The 7,605-nt window shown below is 34.9% G+C and overlaps 1 long non-coding RNA gene across 1 annotated transcript; it reads right to left on the bottom strand.

Moving 5' to 3' along the window:
* Window positions 530-1,093, bottom strand: LOC110269836. The gene is made up of 3 exons (XR_002358594.1): window positions 1,037-1,093; window positions 851-937; window positions 530-603 (listed from the first exon to the last, which is right to left on the bottom strand). It is a non-coding gene; the product is annotated as an uncharacterized LOC110269836 (long non-coding RNA).

A 7,605-nucleotide genomic window follows, 5' to 3' on the forward strand; every position in this document is an offset into this window, starting at 1 on the left:
GCATTTATTTTGAAATTTAACCAGCAAAAAGTCTACAAGAGAATTCAACCTAAATGCTACTTCTGAATTCTGAAGAAAAACTCGTGTGCCTCAAGTGGTAGAAGAAAGAGGAAAAAAAAATAATCACAAAGAATAGATCATGTCCACCTGCAAGCTTAGAACAATTAGAACACCATGCCAATGACCAACAAGATGAAATAATGTGCAATCAACAAAGCCAAATAAAAGGGTATACCAATATAGTTATTGTGCAGTTACCTCCCCATTTAGCTGGATCCAACCTAAATGCCTCGAGGGCACGCTTCTGACATAGTCTTTCTGCCATATCAATGTACCTTACGAAAGAAAGGCAACAATTTTTTAATTGGACTAGAAGCAGGAGTCCAATAATAAAATCCAAAATGCTAGCCACTGTATATTATTGTGTTTGTTGAATTATCGAGAGGTGAACAAACACAAAGAAGAAAAGTGAGTGACATATTCATTTCCACCATAATATCTTGCACCAGGATATCCTTCGTTGTACTTGTTAGTCATGACTGAGCCAACAGCTTGCATTACAGAGACTGAAGTGAAATTCTCTGACGGTATCAATTCAAGCCCCTTCACCCCCAAAAAAGTGATATTTAGATAAGTCATTCTAATAAGTACAAGCTACTGAAAAAAAGAAAAAAATGAGTTCCAATCCTTATGTAATGTTCTCCCTAGGTGCGGTAATTTTGAACAGAACCACGATTAAAATAGAAATAAGTTTGTTGTTCCATGGTCTCCGCAATCACATTGCACGCAACAATTGTAGCTGCATAAATGAAGAGTCTCATGACCAATAACATGTATGTAAATAAATTACCTTCCATTGCCTAGCTTTTTCGAGCTCAATTATATCAGCAATCTAAGGATCAACAACCTCAAGTGGGGCATTCAATTGCTTTGGCCACTGAAAATCTCAACAATTTGAAATCGAAACCATCACACTACAACCACAATTAACCTTCTTTTTTTCCTATAGTAGAGATGAATTGAAGTGATATCTTACTGTAATTCCTGGTCTCTCTTTGTCGTAGACAGCTTCATCATGATTTGTTGGTTCTGTGATGTTGGGTGGTGAAGTGTTACAGCCAGGGCAGTGGGCTTATTGTCTTCGATGGGTGCTGATTCTTCCACCATTGGAACAGAGCATAAAAAGAAACCCTTAAACACAGTCCCACAAAACATCAAAATAAAACCCTAACACAAAATCAGCTTTAAAACTTGTGAACTAACAATATACAAAACACTTAACCATGATCAACACACATCACAGCATTCCATTAAATTTGAAAAAAAAATTCATCCTCACTAACCTCAGTGACGACACAGAAGATCCCTGTAGTGGCAAACATACTCTTCCGACAACTGCACAGCGAACGTCATATTCCAATGGTCTCGAGAAATCCTATTGCAGCCACCTGTTGCTACTTTGGGTCACTCATGGAAGAGAAACCTTTTTTTCTCTGCACTAATGGAGAAGTAGAAGACAAAAAGTAGAAACAAAAAAATGGTGCCTAATGTTTTATTTCTCATCACATACAAATGACGTCGTTCAAAGGGGTGTTTAGCGCCAAATTAGAAACGACCTCGTCTCATTCTGTCCAGCATGGCAAGAACTGGCCACGTCACTGACGGCGTCAGTACTCCAGTGACGGAAATTGGAAGAAGGACTAATGTGGTGCATTTTTTCGAATCTGGGGGACTAATTTAGTGCAATTGAGATATCGAGGACTAATTCAATGCAACTCGCCAATCTCAGGGACTAAAGTAGGGCTTAACTCCCTAAACTCTACCTTCTCCTTACTCAACGTCACTCTTCACTGAAGCTCTCGAGCTCTCTCATCTCTCTCGCTGTGGCTCATTGCTCCCGCACCGAAGCTCTCTCCTTCTCTCATCTCCGGTCTCCCTCACTGTGTCCGGACTGGCACTCAAGCTCGTCGTCGCTCTCTCGGCTTCGGTCTCTCTCACAGTCTCTGGTCTCCCACTCAGTCTTGCTCGCTCGCCTTCCCTGCCGTCGTCGTCGCCGACGGCAGAAGCAGCAGATCCTAGGACTGGTCATAATCGTCTCTCCCTGTCTTGTCACCGTCTTGCAATCAGTCCCGCGCCTTCGTTGCTCTCGTCGTTGCCGGCGGCAGAAGCAGCAGGTCCCGTGGCTTCCTCCTCGCTGTCAGCAACTCTCACCGTCAGCTTTCTTCGCGCAACCAGAAGCTGGTCCTGATTTGGTGAGTCCCAACAAATTCCCCTGTTCTTTCCTTTTCTGCTTTGTTGCTGTGTTTGATTTTGCTGCTGAAAATATCACTGAACTACTTTTTTTGTTGCTAAAAATAATCACGGACGTGAATTTGTTACTGATTATCACTGAACCATCCATAATTTGTTGTTGAAAATATCACTGAGCTAGATTTTTTGTTGCTGAGAATCATCACTGAGATGAATTGGTTCCTGATTATCGTTACTGAACTTTGAATTTGTTGCTATTTTACTCAAATAATTATTTAGCTAAATCTTTTTGTTGTTGAAAATCATCACTGAGTTGAATTTGTTAGTGATTGAAGCTTGACTACAATTCCTCTTGGTATGTTGCATTTCCTCTACATAATTTGGTTTTAATTTATCGATTTCTGCTTTAAGGTTTGATGGTCTTGGTGTGGTTATTTCTAGAGATCTTTCAATTGGAACTTGTCGTTTTATTTTGGGAGTTAGGGATAAAGATTCTGATTCATCTACTTCTCAGATAACAACAACATATAAATATCATCTGTGCATTCTGTTGGTAATTTTAATCATCCAATGGATTTTTAAGTAATGTGTGAATTTAGAGGTTTCATAGTTGGAGTTTTAATGGATGATGGATATAGAAGTAAAAGTAGAATTAGCTAATGTAGTTTGTGTAAGCAATTAGAAACATACCAAAAAGCATTTTTGGTCTGAAAAAGTAGCATTATTTATTAGGAAGCAACTTCACAATGCTGAAACCCAAAGGCTGAACCATAGTTTCAGAAATTCTCCATCTAAAACACCTGGTTTCTTGGATGATTATGCTTTTCTGAACTCTGGATTACTAGATCTCTATATTATGCCTTTCTTTGCATGTATAATTCATATTTAACGTTGAAAAACACATTCTGTGAGTAGTGTGTTATTTCATGTTTCATTTTTACCATAATAGTCGTATTTAATTGTTTATCTTTTGTTTGTCACGAACCTCAGGTTTCAAGCTCTGTGTTAAGTTAATAAATATTCTAATCCTCTTATGTTGCATTTGGTTTTTTATTTAAAGGATCGAGCTAATGAGATATACAAGCGGGTTGAAGATCAGAAGTCTAATAGATGAAGAAATCAGGATGCATTATTGGTATGAATAATCAAGCTGTCAAAGCTGCCAAGCCTTTGAAGAACCTTTTGTAGCCCTTGAAATGTAGAGCAGAAAAGAGCATAAAGGCCATATTTACAATTACATCTTAAATGCCATGGGAGCATTCTGTTTTGGCCGTATTTTTTAACCACTCTACTTGATATTAATTCAACCGTTCATTTTGGTTCACCCTCCCTATTTGATGATTAATTCTTGGGGAAGGAGGGGCCATTGATATCAAAAATTGCTCGACCTTGTAAGAGTTCAAAAGGACATAAGAAATAATGTATAAATCATTTTTAGTCGTACAAGCAAGTTTTTATCTCTCACGAACAAATTAACGTTGTTTAATTAATGGACTAATAATAATTAAACCCAAATCGGATATGCATGGGCATGGCTCTTGTATAAGCTCAATTTGCTAGTTTATATTGTGCATTAAACAGTAATTGTAACATGCGTCGCTACACTCCACAATGTCAGAAAGAATCCAAGCAAAGCCGAGTGCCACTACAAGTCGCTACACTCCACAATGTCACTTAGAAAGAATCCAAGCAGAGCAGAGTGCCACTACAAGTTGAAGCCTCTCGATTTCGTACATGATTATAATATTTAAAAAGAAAGATAAAATAATAAATAAAAAATTCATTATTTATATAGATAAACAAAAAAAAACGTATAATATCAATTCAATTTTAAACTTCTACATAATAACAAATAAGATTAACACAATATTTAAAAAAAAAGATAAAATAATAAATAAAAAATTCATTATTTATATAGATAAACAAAAAAAACGTATAATATCAATTCAATTTTAAACTTCTACATAATAACAAATAAGATTAACACAATATTTAAAAAAAAAGATAAAATAATAAATAAAAAATTCATTATTTATATAGATAAACAAAAAAAACGTATAATATCAATTCAATTTTAAACTTCTACATAATAACAAATAAGATTAACACAATATTTAAAAAAAAAGATAAAATAATAAATAAAAAATTCATTATTTATATAGATAAACAAAAAAAACGTATAATATCAATTCAATTTTAAACTTCTACATAATAACAAATAAGATTAACACAATATTTAAAAAAAAAGATAAAATAATAAATAAAAAATTCATTATTTATATAGATAAACAAAAAAAAACGTACAATATCAATTCAATTTTAAACTTCTACATAATAACCAATAAGATTAACACGTAAATACAACAAAAGATTGAACAAATACACATCTGTGTGTGGCATGTCACCAAAGAGAATATTCTCATTTGCCATTCTATCAAACCAAGTCAAATAAGTAGCCAACCCATGATCAATTAGGCTCTTTGAGTAAATAGAACTACCATAGTGATCTGAATGATGGAACTTCCTGTGAAGTAGTTCTAATCTCCAAAGTTAGAGGCACAAAGACAAAGGTATACTCAAGTCACAAATACGAGCAAAGACAGATCAGTCTAATGCAAAGAGTTGGGCTTTATAATTTTTTACTTTGGACATAATGGAACTCATAAAAATCCAAATCTTGTGCACAATGTGATTAAAACAATTCAGCAGTATGTTTGTCTTGTTGGTGCAATGGTGCTCATCAAATTAGGAATTGATGGTGTCTATTTGAGTCAAATCTATTTTAGGCTTTTAGTCCTAAATTTTCAAACAAAATGATATTAGCTTCTATCTAATCTTATTCTTGTATGTAAGTCAACTTCATACTTACAATTCAAAATATAAAATTTCAAACATTGCTTATTGGTAACGGCAACTTCTAACATCCAACATATTTAATGAAACAAAATCTCACAAACAATTATGACATAACATTTTCTTATATACATATATTAAATTTGCGTGAGTTAAGACACATTATATACCAACGAACTAAACACAATTCTAAAATAAAAGAGTTAAGTTTAGACAAACCAATCTAAAACTCAGTCATCTTGTCCTTCAGTTTTTTTTTTCAAAAAACTGCAAAAAAGTTTAATACAACAGATGGAGATAACATTAGTCAAACATTAAGCAAATAATAATTGTTGTATAATACTATTACTTTAGATAATAGTCCAATAGTGTGATCCAATATTATTGGTAGATTTCACTTTCTGCTATCTCTTCCTTTCAAAATATTATTGAATCCTTTCAATAAACCTTGCAAGAAATGTAGTATTAATTAAACTATTGTCTCTTTAATCTAGTATACAAAAGTTGAAAAATTTTGATAATAAAAAAATACTCGTACTACTTCTTTTTTCTTTTTCTTTAAATTAAAAAAAAAAACTTTTTCCATAAACCAATCATAAACCAAAAAAAGCTAACCCAAAACAGAATCACAGAGAAGGCCACTTCATTAATGCTTAGTAGTATATACACCTAAATGAACAATTTTCTAGCCTAATAAGAACAAATTTCCAGTCCTCAAATCTACGTGACTACAAAACGTAGTATTTTTGGAATTCTACAAAATGTAGTGCAAGCAGGGATGGTCTCGCTGATTCAATTCATAGAATACACAAACAATGCAAAAGTAATTCAATTCGCAGATTTCTACAGGTAGATAAATACAATCAGGGATGATTTCAATACCACAAATTGCAGTATAACCATCATCTCAATAAGTTATGAAAGTAAAAAAATTATAAAAAAATCTCAGGACTTCAATTCATAGATTAAAATTTAACACTACTTATCTATGAAAAATGGAATATTAAATGAACAAATCAGTTATACATTATGCAATCATGACATGAATTAAGATCAGAGCCACTAACCAAGGTCACGGTGGCAAGCAATGTCACGGTGGCAAGCTAACGATGATGAGGAGGTGGTTGTCCAGGCAGCGGCTAGAGGACCTATCTTTAGATGGTCCTACATTGGCAAAAGAAGAGAAGATGGAAACATAGTGGAAAAGAAGATTGGTCCTGTGTTGGGAAAAGAAGATTGGTCCTGTGTTGGCTAAACGGCGACTCACCCAGCTTACAAACGCTACAACGGCGACGCTGATGTTGTAACACCCTAATTAGCCTAAGCCTTACCTCGCATCGTAAAGCAAAAGTTAATCAGAGACTACGACAGTTCTAAGCTCATACATATAATATATATAGATAGAATAGTATAATCTAGAAGTTCGATGAAGGATATAGCTCAAAAACAGGAGTTTAAAAGTGCAAAGCATACAAACGAAGCGTCTAACGTAGGGCACAAGAAACAGATGTGATAGGAACATAGATAATAGTATAATAGTGTAATATCATAAGGAACTAGCCACGACTCGCGAAGTTTAAGCCGGCTAGCCAAATATACAGACAAAAAGGAAACTAATGTTTAAAAGGGCTTATACAAGTTGTATTCTCTCAAAACGTGCCTCTGGGTAAAACAAAATACAAAAGTGAAAGATATATATAAACAAAATAAATAAAAAAGAACTCAGAAATAATGGGATCCTCCGCTGCTGTCACCTTCCAAAGCAACTCACCGACGTGGGTTGCAACCTGCATCTGAAAAATACAACAAAAATATGGTATGAGAACCGGAGGTTCTCAGTATGGTAACAGTACCCAGTGATGTAGGATATAAGACCCCGAGACGCCAAAGGAAATCCTAGATTTCATATCCATCACAAGATCCAACTTAAAGCATTCTAAAACCATAAGACATAAAATATATATAAAACCTTAACATAACTAAACAGGGCACTCTATCTTAAAGGATTGCTATTCTAACCAAACACTGCTGTCCCACAGCCTTCGCCAACCTATCCTCCATGCGATCCCATCGCCACCGCCTTCCGAACCTCCTCAATCCCAGTAGAAAACACAAGTATATACAATACAAGTAAAGCACAGATAGAAGCATATAAAGCAAATAATTCAAATAGCAAATAAGCATATTATACAAATAGGCAAACCATTTCAAGTAGTCAAAGCATACAAACAGATAGAAAATGCATATGATGAATGCTTGTCCTATTGGCTCGTGATATCACTTGTCGGTCTATAAATGCCAAACTGACACACCCTTTCGAATGTCGCCTTTCTGCCACTTCCGAGGATATAGCGCCTGGCCTGCTCTTGTTCCGAGGATATAGTGCCTGGCACACTACCATTCCGAGGATATAGTGCCTGGCCCACTCTTGCGGCAAAAAAAGAAAACAACAATTACACATAACTCATCACAAATCATTCCAAGGATATAGTGTCTGACCCA

Source organism: Arachis ipaensis, chromosome B03, assembly GCF_000816755.2.
Source record: "Arachis ipaensis cultivar K30076 chromosome B03, Araip1.1, whole genome shotgun sequence".
Taxonomy (NCBI): Eukaryota; Viridiplantae; Streptophyta; class Magnoliopsida; order Fabales; family Fabaceae; genus Arachis; species Arachis ipaensis.